Genomic DNA, 12,891 nt, shown 5'->3' with positions numbered 1-12,891 from the left:
CAACTCATAATGTGAGTTTTACAGGCCAATCTTAAAATTGATTTTGGCCTTAATATTTTTTATCAACCAACGTACATGATCATTACATTAAAACTGAGATCGTTTCAGACCATGGTATGTGTCAACTCAGGGGTTGACAGGGAAAGCATTTGCAATGAAACAGGAGACAGATCTGAATTGGGTGGATAAATCATGTTCCTCATATTCTTAATTTTTCATAATACTACAACTCATAATGTGAGTTTTACATGTCAATCTTAAAATTGATGTTGGCCTTAATATTTTTTATCAACCAACGTACATGGTCATTACATTAAAACTGAGATCGTTTCAGCCCATGGTATGTGTCATACATGTACCTCAGGGGTTGACAGGGAAATCATTTGCAATGAAACAGGAGACAGATCTGAATTGGGTGGCGAAATCATGTTCCTCTTATTCTGAATGACCAATTAGTGTAAGGCCGCGAAATACCTGGCCTGGTGTCAAAAAACGTGACAAAAGAATGTGTCAAAAGTCACCAGAATTACACGAACCTTGCATTAGCCAAATATCACCTCTGACAAAGCGAGTTTTATATTGTTTCCGTGAAAACTAAAATTTAACAGGATAACATGAACAATATATTCTGTATGAATTATAGGTTGTGTTGGTTTAAAAAGACCCCTTTAATCTGTCCGATGCAGAGTCCCAGCAGCCTGAGAAGAATCACTTGCCTGTTATTAGTTGTTCCTGTACACTGAAAAACGCAATATGAAATACATGTTTTATTATCAAGTAATTCAATCAGACTACTCTAACATGCGCTCTAATTTGGTTCGTCACCTTTTTCCGAGATACATGTGATAGTTTTGACAAAATATTTTTTTGTTCTTGTTTTGGTTATCTCTCTCTGTTGGCTTTTGAGTTGAGCTGTCGCCTATGCGAGAAATGTTTTGAGTTGAGCGGTTGCCTATGTGAGACAAGTTTTGAGTTGAGCGGTCGCCTATGTGAGACAAGTTTTGAGTTGAGCGGTTGCCTATGTCAGACATATTTTGAGTTGAGCGGTGGCCTATGTGAGACTTGTTTTAGGTTGAGTGGTCGCCTATGTGAGACAAGTTTTGAGTTGAGTGGTTGCCTATGTCAGACATATTTTGAGTTGAGCGGTGGCCTATGTGAGACTTGTTTTAGGTTGAGTGGTCGCCTATGTGAGACAAGTTTTGAGTTGAGTGGTGGCCTATGTCAGACATGTTTTGAATTGAGCGGTTGTCTATGTGAGACAAGTTTTGAGTTGAGCGGTTGTCTATGTGAGACATGTTTTGAGTTGAGCGGTTGTCTATGTGAGACATGTTTTGAGTTGAGTGGTTGCCTATGTGAGACAAGTTTTGAATTGAGTGGTGGCCTATGTGAGACAAGTTTTGAATTGAGTGGTGGCCTATGTGAGACAAGTTTTGAGTTGAGCGGTTGTCTATGTGAGACATGTTTTGAGTCGAGCGGTTGCCTATGTGAGACAAGTTTTGAATTGAGCGGTTGTCTATGTCAGACAAGTTTTGAGTTGAGCGGTGGCCTATTTGAGACATGTTTTGAGTTGAGCGGTTGTCTATGTCAGACATGTTTTGAGTTGAGTGGTTGCCTATGTGAGACATGTTTTGAGTTGAGCGGTGGCCTATGTGAGACAAGTTTTGAGTTGAGCGGTGGCCTATGTGTGACAAGTTTTGAGTTGAGTGGTTGCCTATGTGAGACAAGTTTTGAGTTGAGCGGTTGTCTATGTGAGACATGTTTTGAGTTGAGCGGTGGCCTATGTGAGACAAGTTTTGAGTTGAGCGGTTGTCTATGTGAGACAAGTTTTGAGTTGAGCGGTTGTCTATGTCAGACAAGTTTTGAGTTGAGCGGTGGCCTATTTGAGACATGTTTTGAGTTGAGCGGTTGTCTATGTCAGACATGTTTTGAGTTGAGTGGTTGCCTATGTGAGACAAGTTTTGAGTTGAGCGGTGGCCTATGTGAGACAAGTTTTGAGTTGAGTGGTTGCCTATGTCAGACATGTTCTGAATTGAGCGGTTGTCTATGTGAGACATGTTTTGAGTTGAGCGGTGGCCTATGTGAGACAAGTTTTGAGTTGAGTGGTTGCCTATGTGAGACAAGTTTTGAGTTGAGCGGTTGTCTATGTGAGACAAGTTTTGAGTTGAGCGGTTGTCTATGTCAGACAAGTTTTGAGTTGAGCGGTTGTCTATGTGTGACAAGTTTTGAGTTGAGTGGTTGCCTATGTGTGACAAGTTTTGAGTCGAGTGGTTGCCTATGTGAGACAAGTTTTGAGTTGAGCGGTTGTCTATGTGAGACAAGTTTTGAGTCGAGTGGTTGCCTATGTGAGACAAGTTTTGAGTTGAGCGGTTGTCTATGTCAGACAAGTTTTGAGTTGAGTGGTTGTCTATGTGAGACAAGTTTTGAGTTGAGCGGTTGCCTATGTGAGACAAGTTTTGGGTTGAGCGTTGTCTATGTAAAACATGCTTATGGTTGAGCGGTCGCCTATTTGAGACATACTTTTGGTTGAGCGTTGTCTATGTCATACATGTTTTAAGTTGAGCGGTTGTCTATGTGAGACATGTTTTGAGTTGAGCGGTCGCCTATGTGAGACCTGTTTTGGGTTAAGCGGTTCTGCTCCCACGTCGTGATTTACCAAAGCCATTATAATGGTACATGACGCTATCTGCTCAACGCTTAGCAATGAAGCGTTTGACAAAGAAGACTTACCTGGATCATTCCAGTTCAATTAACATGAGTTTTAGGTTTGTCCTCGTAGGGCGAACGCAAAAATAAGGAAAGACTAAAAAAGTTTAGGCAGTGTCGAGGGAGAAAAACGTTTTAGAAAGACGAGAAAATATTCCTAACTAGGTCGTCTTTTCAGATCCAGCAATGATATTACAGGTACTTTTTTTCGCCCTACTTAATCAGCTATGGAGAACAATGACAGAAAAATGATTTAATTATCGATCTGACTTTTTGTTTCCTTAATTTTTCCTTCCAAATAGTACTTATTTCAGTGAGGCAGGTTTTTGATTCCCTCCCCTGTTGGAGAAAAGCTAGTTTGTAAAATTAGTAATTTTTTTTTATTTCAAAATTCATCTCCAAATCCAGATTTTTCTCGACCTACGTATATTGAGTTTCCTTTGTCGCCTCCTAGGAATCAACACTTCATGTCCTCAACATATGACTAGTCTAATGACTCACAAGCTGAATAATATAATTGAGTTTTGACGCTGACAGAACGCTAACTAAAGTTATTAAAAGGAAACCTAGTAGCCGGAGGAGTTATGTAGGCGGTAAACCAATAACTAACTAGCCGATTCATTTTTTGCTTTATGGCATAATGCTGAATTTCTTTTAACAGGTGATAGTATGGCTTTTGTGCAATCCTTTGGTATACAAGGAGAATTGTTTTATATTATTCACGAAAATGTGAGAACATTATCTCTAATTAACGAGTACGGTACACAAGGCTCAAGTATGATTAAACATCTTCTGTTTCGTTCTGTTTAATAACACATGTGGACAGGTATATACGGAAGATAAACATTGACTACTAACCACGTGTTGTATTAATTGTACATATTGCCACATTTTTTATGAACTAACGGACATTTACAAATTAATTATTTGTTACAATTAATTAACCTTCTCTTTAATTTGGATAATGTCATCATTATATATTCATAATCATGACTTTGAAGGCTATAGTAGCCACACACGTCACCCGACAAATCCTGTTACGGTATGACAAATTGAATAATTACTCTTGTAAAATATATTAGTCTAGAAGAATGTCATTCATCTTGAAACAGAACAGAATAAACCACAAGTCCAACTAGCAAAATAATAATAATAAAAAGCAACCAATTTAAAATAAAGTTTTCTGACAATATAAGGATGGTATCTGATGAGGAATTAAGAGTTGTTATACAATGATGGTAGAATATCAAATCATTCAAATCGTCGAGATATCTCGGGTATTCGAGGTGATCGAGTATATTTTTTGTAGTATTTTACTGTCAGAACTGACCTTTTACTTCGACTTAAACAGGTTCTACAAGCTTTCAGAGGTCGGGATAAGGAAGTTTGGTTGTAATCCTGAAAAAAGATGAAATGCCAGCTTTACGTTACCTCCTCAGATACGGTATATCCTAGTATTGGGTCCTAAAGTGCTCCTTAAACAGAAGGAATCTTTGAAATCATCTTCGACAATTCGAAGTCAACTCCTAATATATTTATGCAGCAAGATGCAGCAGGTATATTCTTGCGTTCTCCCCAAAACAGAGGATGTAGTTGGCATGGAGCTACCTGTGAGGGAAATGTTGGAGCTACCTGTGAGGGAAATGTTGGAGCTACCTGTGAGGGAAATGTTGGAGCTACCTGTGAGGGAAATGTTGGAGCTACCTGTGAGGGAAATGTTGGAGCTACCTGTGAGGGAAATGTTGTTTGTGCCATCGGATTAATAAACCGATCTCACAGATCATTTGCTACACTTTTGCAGAAGTCATATTTTACAGAATACACCCTAAAGCTATTTCATTAGCAATACGATATAATCATCATATTAAATAATGCGTATTGTCGGAATACCCAGGAAGCAGGATACCAAGATTACCCTTATTAAAAAGATAGCTTATTGGCAGCCAATGTGCATCATCTATTACGTTTTTGCCACACGTCTCATAATTCCGATACATGTGTCGACAGTTGTTTGCATAAACAAACACATTACATGCATTTAAAAAATCAATGGAAACATATTTGCATTTTAATTAGTATAGGTAAATATTTTTGTTGGAAAACCGTTTGTCACACAAAGTGGTTTCCCTGAATATCAAAAGCTGTGTTTACTTCTCCGCCGAATCACTTACCTGGATATCTTACTTGTGAACGTAATGAGAATGTAATGTGCTTCCCCACTACTTGGATTATGTTAATGTCACTCGCTTAAATGGCGATATAAATTATTTCATGGTGGGATTTTAATTTGAATATTTGGCAGGTATTATTATCCTAAGTTGTTAATAGATAATCACCCTGTCAAATTCAGTAGTGAAGTCTTAGGTATACTGATAATTTTTTGTCAAATACGACAGTCATTTTACATGCGGCATAACCGCGAGCCCATTATGTATGCATTAATTCAGACATGTATTACTTCTTTGTATTGCATAGTATTTATGCAAGCTAATGTCAAATGCTAGGAAGACGTGTTGATGGCATACGCATTTCAACTTCAACTCTGTCGGTAATTTAGACAGCAGAAGAATGAGTATTTTGTGAATAAACGGGGAACAGAAAATTTATTTAGTTTAAAGAGTCTGCCATTCGCTAATGTCCTTATGGTTGGTGTATCGCTCCCTAAACATACAAAACCATTATGAAGCAAGGTAGAAGATGGTAGCTTCCAAGCTGACCAATATATTGGTCGTTTTTCGGATACTGTTCAGGGCAAACTGCCGCGGATAGTAATCGAACCACACATCGTAGAGTTTTTCTGATGTTGCATTTGCCCGATATCATACCGATTGAGGGTACTATCTTGAAAATTAATCAGTTTAACTATTTTCATTACGTAATTCCTTTAAATTAAATCGGTTCAAAAAGACAAAGCAGATAAACTTCTTGTGACGTGCACTACAAATATTTGCGGCTTCGGTGAGAATGACCTTTAGAATGTTTATGAAACAATATTTGTGTTCAATCTTAGTTAAAAATTGTACAACAATCCATATTAAAGGTACACATATTGTCACATAAAATATCGTTTACATAAGACACAAATGTTATCACTAACCTTAATAAAACAATGTATAACATAGAGGAACCATATCTCAAGTTAAGGGATTGATGAATGTTATTAACCAAAAGCTGACATTTTATCGCTATAACTTATACTTTCCCTCCCGGCCTGTTTTTTTTTTAAAATTATGAATTGCTTTCCTATATCTTTTCGTCCTCATGACACCCGCCCTCATATGTTCCTGATTTAGCGAGGACGTTGAACTCCGTAAAACAAAAACACATCATGACTATCCTTTACGATATCGACGATAAACTTTCGCATGCTGGAAGACAATTCAATGTAAAAAAATACACCAGGCAGTAAACTATGTCACTACACGTTCCATATTCACTTTTTGGGCCAGAAAGAAGACAGCTGCTTTCCTAATATATTTGTGATTAATATGTTTGAGACAGAATCCATAATATTTTGTCTCATTACAAAAATATAAATAAATGCCTATGATTGATTAATCATTGTCCAATGCTATGGCGATACTAAACTTGCCTCAAATCTTGTGTATTGTCTTATACATATATACAGGGATTTTCCTCTAAATGAATATTTTTGTTTGTTTTTGTTAACCTTGAGCTATATGACCCTTTCATAATTGACAGATGGGTTGGCTGTTTATAGATAAACGTGATGTCCGTATACAAAGCAAGGCTTGCAGTTCCATCTTAGTTTAGATGCCCTTTCCTAGATCGTTCTCTTCTCCCACGTTGATTATTTGCTCATACATATATATAAAGGTACCTTTTTTATTTGCGATTGACCCTAATACAGTATTGGGTTTGCTGTTGTGGTTGAATGACTTGCTATATTAAGATACTTTTTTTATTGATAATTCTACCATGACGGTGATACTGGGCCAATCATCCTTCTATGATGAGAAATGTTTATGCTTATCATACATAAGCACATATTTCGTGATGTTAGAGGTTTTAATGAGAAATATACGTGTTGATGGAGACAGAATAAAAACAATCCAGCAGACACCGAGGAGGAAATATGAAAGTGTACTGTAAAAGATAAGGAGCCTAACGAAAACTTTTGATCCTAAGACGGATTTATAAACAATGACAGTAGCCAGTGCACTATAGCAAGCGACAATATATTTGATTCTGACAAGTCACAACACATACATGTATATTGAAGCCCAAAGCAAGAAGTATATAGAAGGAGAATTAAACGGCCTTCATGTACACACGGAAATATTGCATCAAAAGACTCCTGACAGGATTGTTTATATACGATAACATCAACGGTGTAACTGACGGTGTGCTGGCCATTACTCGACGATAAATCGTAAAGCCATTGTTCTTCTCTAAAAATAAAACATAATTGGAAGCTGTTTGCATGTCAATATATGAATATGGCGTTATATTGTGAGAAATTCTTAGAGGTGGATGCACATGGAATATTACTTTGTCGTATTATGTTAAGGCAGTTATGTAGTGGATTAACAAAATTTTATCATATTTGTGATTTTTTCACCATTTGTGATGCGACAACTTTCAGATGGAAGTATTTAAAACAAGTTTACACGTGAAAAGTTCGTTTTATAGCAATTATTCATGCTTTGAATTTGTTTCGGTATATCTTATCAAACAACATTTGTAATAAACACGTATACACAAATCATCAATTTTTCAACCGGGCTTCTACTTCTTCGATATATAACATTAAACCTTAAGAAACAGATAGTAAAAAAACAATCATAATTAAATAACACAATCATGAAGAAAAATCATCGGTTGAAAAATGTACCTAGGGAGCCTTAACATAATATACTAATATTAATCTACATATTAGCCATACTTACCTCACTTCAATACATAAAGTCGAGAAGAAGTGTACACGTAGGTTTACGAGCGATAAAAATCTGTACTTATTTTAGCGGTACTTTTAATTCAGATTTGTTCGTATTGAAATTATGCGACTTAATGGTTTCGTTAATTACACTCTCTTTATATTGATTTGTATAACAAGAATCCTGGATTCCTCATTACGCTTCATGTACCACACACACAAGGGAGGCTGTCCTTATATGAACATGACTTTGATTGGACGTTAAACATTGCAACCCAAACTATTACATCACCTAAATTCATTTTGTATCAACGACACGAGGAAAAGAAACAATGTCTCTTTAGCGTTTAACATGGAATGTGTATATCCAGTACATTTAGAATTTGTTTACAGATATTTCACACAATGCGATACGCAATTCCTAAACATTGAAACGACATTGAATATGCTGTATATTGTCAAAATGTAATCGGTTTTCATAACCAAAATCAAATACTTTCTATTTTCTTTGATACTATATGATGTAACATTCATATAATCCATTAAGTAATATTCTAATGCCTTTTGATATATGTGCAATGTCAAACCTTATCCTTCAAATATATCACATTATGAATTCTTTATCGCCAACACCTGTGTATAATAATATTACTCACAACAAAAAGCTGACGTTTGGTAAATTCTCATCCCTTGTGGCACAATTTAACATATCTTTATCAATGGGAATTTAGTCATAGGTCAATGGTATTGGCCTTCATCATCAACCAACTCTCCCTACCAGTCAACTCTGGTTATCAATTACAGCATCCACCTACGATCTCTCGTGTCAGTACACTCCACCTGTGACCTAATCTTATAATCTCATTTGTCATTGGTGTAATTTTCTCGAATAGTCATTATCTTTTCGGTGAATTTCCTGTAAAATATTTTTTACTGTACCAGGATTTTCCGTGTGTGCATCACTCTTGACACAGAATGGTCCTGCATGATGCAAGGGCACATTTTTACTGCAAGCTTGAGTTGTAGTTCGGTTTATTTGGAATTAAATAAATGCAAAGCAGATAAGAGGTCTTTATAAATTACATTCATTCAATTTGTCGAAACCCCCCCCCCCGCCCAATTTTTGGAAATATGACGTGCTTCCTATTACTATTATCGTTCCACTTGTGGAATATAAACCTATGAATTTGGTTTCAGTTGGTATAGTTACTGTTTTCATTTTGCTCATTTAAGTTCCAGCTTTGTCTAAAGATTGTTGTTTTTGTTTTGGTATTGTTTGTCTGAAGAAGCTTTTTTTTATATTTCACGTAAGTGTTCTAATTAATTTTCTTAGTAAAACACATCCCGAACAAAGTCGGGAGTCCCATACGGCTTTCCATAGGAACGAGACACTGAAACTATCACACTGTATTTGTTTCCGTTGCCATCCTAAACCTACCAGTAAGTTTAGAGACGACACACACACGGGTAAGGTAAACTAACATTAATTGCTTATCATTTCGCTAGGTGCCCTCTTTCAGACGCGTTTTACTATCCAACGACCCTGTTCAGGTTTATCTTAACTAAACAACTAGTCTTTATTTACAACTCGAAGGTGCAATATTTTGCCCATAACTTCTGCTGATTAGTCAGTTGAAAAAATAAAAGAAGAACGCCTCACCAATTATGAAGTGTAGAACAATGAATATATCTATACTTTAATGTAAGATGTATGCACGCTAACGTGTACGATTAGTTACATTTTACATTAAATGTGGTAATTTTGTTCTGTTTTATCCCAGATGAGTAAATGTTTTAGATAATATTTTGATAAGACCGTTGCTATCAACATGTATTGAAATACATGTGTTTTTAAAATCTTTGGCTATGGTTGTAAAAAAAAATTGGTTATGGAAAATTTGAAAAAATAGAAACAATATAGTTATATATGTTTTACTCGAATTAACATACGTTTTCTGCTGATCTTTGCAGGAACCCCTATTTGAATTAAACAACTGCCTTTTTTCAAGTTTCTAGGTATAGTGTACGGAGATTCGGTTTAACGCCCTCGGGCATTCGACAATAACGTCCTTACTGTCAATCATAAAACTATTTCCACCCGCGCACACCATTTGACAGGTCAAGGATAAACTTCAGGACGAAACATATCAGTTTTCATTATAATCTAGGAATACCAGAAAAATGAAAAAAAAAAAAGTATTAACATACATGTACATTTCTTACTTCAGAAATCATCAGCCTGTATACAAGAAAGTAAACAAGATAACAAACGCCTTTCAATAAAAACACAGCTAGAGTTAAATACCGTAGAGTACAAAATCAGATAACATCATATATCTGCCTGGTTATTTAAGACTCATCAGTAATTTCTAACCTCTTCTATCAATGCGTATCACCTTTGTTTGTTATAATATAAAAAAAGAATCATGTCAAAATAATTGTTTTTGTAGTAAACATCACTAAAATGTTGATAATATGTTAAAGAAACTGCAAATAAATGTCTTTTCAAAGCTGTTATAAACTATCTAAAAATAATAACTATAATAAAACCAACAAATATCCTAATGTTTATTATGATTTTTATGTTATATATTCTACTGATATTTTAAAGATATCAGTCCACAGCTAGTCGCTTCAAACGACACCAAGGTACAGCAGATCTACAAAGGACAATGTACACATGTGCACTTGTTATTGGTGCATATTTTCCCAAATGCACATTTATATAAACTATTTAAGCAAGGAGTTACTTGAATTATTTCAAAAGTATTAAATAAGTAACTGAGACAAAGTGTCTTATGCACAATCAGAACATTTCTCTGTGCACTACACATGTCCCTATTTAAATGCACTATCGATGTATATGTCTTTCAAACAGCCTGTCGATCACATTTAAAAAGAAACAACTAAATTCGGGATATTTCATTTAGTCCAGCAAGTGTAAAATTTAAAAATATTATAACTTCAAGAACGAATGTAGATAATCGATATTAAACATATTACGGTATACGACCAAGCCCATTACACGCCCCGGGGTATATACATGTATAAGTGTCATTAAGTCTTAGTACTGAATGCAAGTCATTGTACTGATATAATGTGTTCTTGTCATACTATTACATCACTGTCTTGTCTTTCGCCTCGCCCTTGTCACCAGATGATGTAAGGTTCCACCTAAATCATCAATAATAAATCAGTTTTCTGCTGCATGAACTTTTGTTAAACATTGATGTTCAGTTCATTTGTCACATCGTCGCTTAATATGTTAATTACTTGTCACACAAAGCCGATTCCAACCGATTTTGACAGGTTTACCCAAAGGCACGAGACCGTCTAGAATAGCAAAATGCTCATTATGTAATATACTACAACAGCCATATCTGTTGTCTGTATTGCTATCAATGTCATTCGTGGTGGTATAACATATCTGCACTAGTATTATGATTCTAATAAAACGTATCAGCTTGTGTTGAAATATATTTGTCAACGAAGAAATTGAACTTTCAGTACATAGTTAAAAGATAGACATGCTGATGAAGAATGCAACAACAGTTAAACGATCGTCAAATCCTGTTTAAATGTTGAATCTTAGTGATTTCTTCAATTTCTAAAGATAATAATAAACATTTCCTAACGTTTCTGTTCGTCCTAAAGTAACACTATAACATAGAACATATTATTAGGACCAGCACACGAGATAAATATATTGTTTTAAAGGAAAACAATGTGAAACAAACCATGAAATATCACTTGTTACGCACGCGCTGATATACTTTCTAATAAACGAAGTGGCCTTGACTAATTATAGTTTGAAGACAGTTTTCGGCTTTATGAAAGTCCAGAACATTCCTTACCTTTGAAATAAAAAGTTAGTGATATTAGTATTGAAATATCACGTATAGGGTAATGGCAGTTTACGACCTGTGAACATTTAATTATTCATGTTAAATAATTGTAAATGTTATATCAACTGATAGCATTCGCACTTTACTACCAGGAAAGAGGCACACGAGGTTTGCTACCTTGGCAGAAAAACAGAGTACCCGGACAAAAATAAACATGGTCAGACATGCGACCCATAATTACATCATAAAGAAACGGGTAGCGTACAGTACGCAAATTCCCTTTCTTAATGAAGTTAGAAATCAACAAAATTTAAATAGTTAATTTTGATTACGTTTTGATTTAATCAACACATAGGGTTAGAGTACATTTTGCTTGTATCGTGTTATTGTTTCTATTAATACTTGTACAAAGACAGGGACCGATAGCAAACAAAAATATTATTTACATAAATATGCCTTACCTACGTAAATGAACTACTTTGGTCGCATATCAACAAAAACATCTGTTTGTGATGAAGCGAGGCTGTTACGGTGTGATTAGTCTATAGCTGACGTTCACCACCCTGTTTGTCTATTGTATATTGGCTTGAAATGTGTATGGCTATCATTGTACACAGACTAGACAAAAAAGCTTAATTTACACTTTGAACGTCGATTATAGATTATCCTTCAAAAGAACAAGAAACATGGAAAACAAATCGTACCAATAAAACAAACGTGCTTGTTTATGTTTAAATACACACTGTTCTTATCGACAATATTCCACAAATAATAACAAATACATAAGACTCACTTTCTTAAATTGTAACAATAATCATTAAGAAAACAGAATGAACTTAAGTATTCTAAAATTTCGTTTGAAATGTGTGTTAGCCATAGCTTTACACACATAAATTTAACGTTTTGCACATAACTGGCATATCTACATTACAGCTAATTTCATTGCATTAAAAACAAATTGCATTGTGTTTTAGGAGAAAATAGTGTAATATTTCTGTTGCTGTTCTTTGTAAATCAAAAACCAAATTAACAAAACAATTTACTCTAGAAAATGTAGCTTGGTTATGTTGATGGCCAATTTGTACACAATTCTTTCTTCATAAGAGGTCAGAGTTTACAATGTTGTCATGTGTTGTTGAAAGAATACTAGAGGGATGTTTCTTTATCACGATTTTTTTCGCAATTTTTCATTAAACATCACGTTATAGATAAATCACAAATATATAGATACTGTTACAGAGTTGCACCAAACGTTTGGGAAAAATTTGTCTCGCGAGTGCCAAGGCAGACTAATTGTTATGACATGTCATAGTTTTACGGAATGACTGTGATGTTGGCAGGGTCACGAAGTTTATTGTAGCCGCGGGCATTGGACAGAACATGCCCATCTTAAGACACAAAGCAAAGAATAGTCACGTGAGGGGAACCATTAATAATATGTTCTGC

Source organism: Pecten maximus, chromosome 15 (genome assembly GCF_902652985.1).
Source record: "Pecten maximus chromosome 15, xPecMax1.1, whole genome shotgun sequence".
Lineage (NCBI taxonomy): Eukaryota > Metazoa > Mollusca > Bivalvia > Pectinida > Pectinidae > Pecten > Pecten maximus.
The sequence above is the reverse complement of the archived record's forward strand: the minus strand, read 5'-3'. Positions refer to the sequence as shown.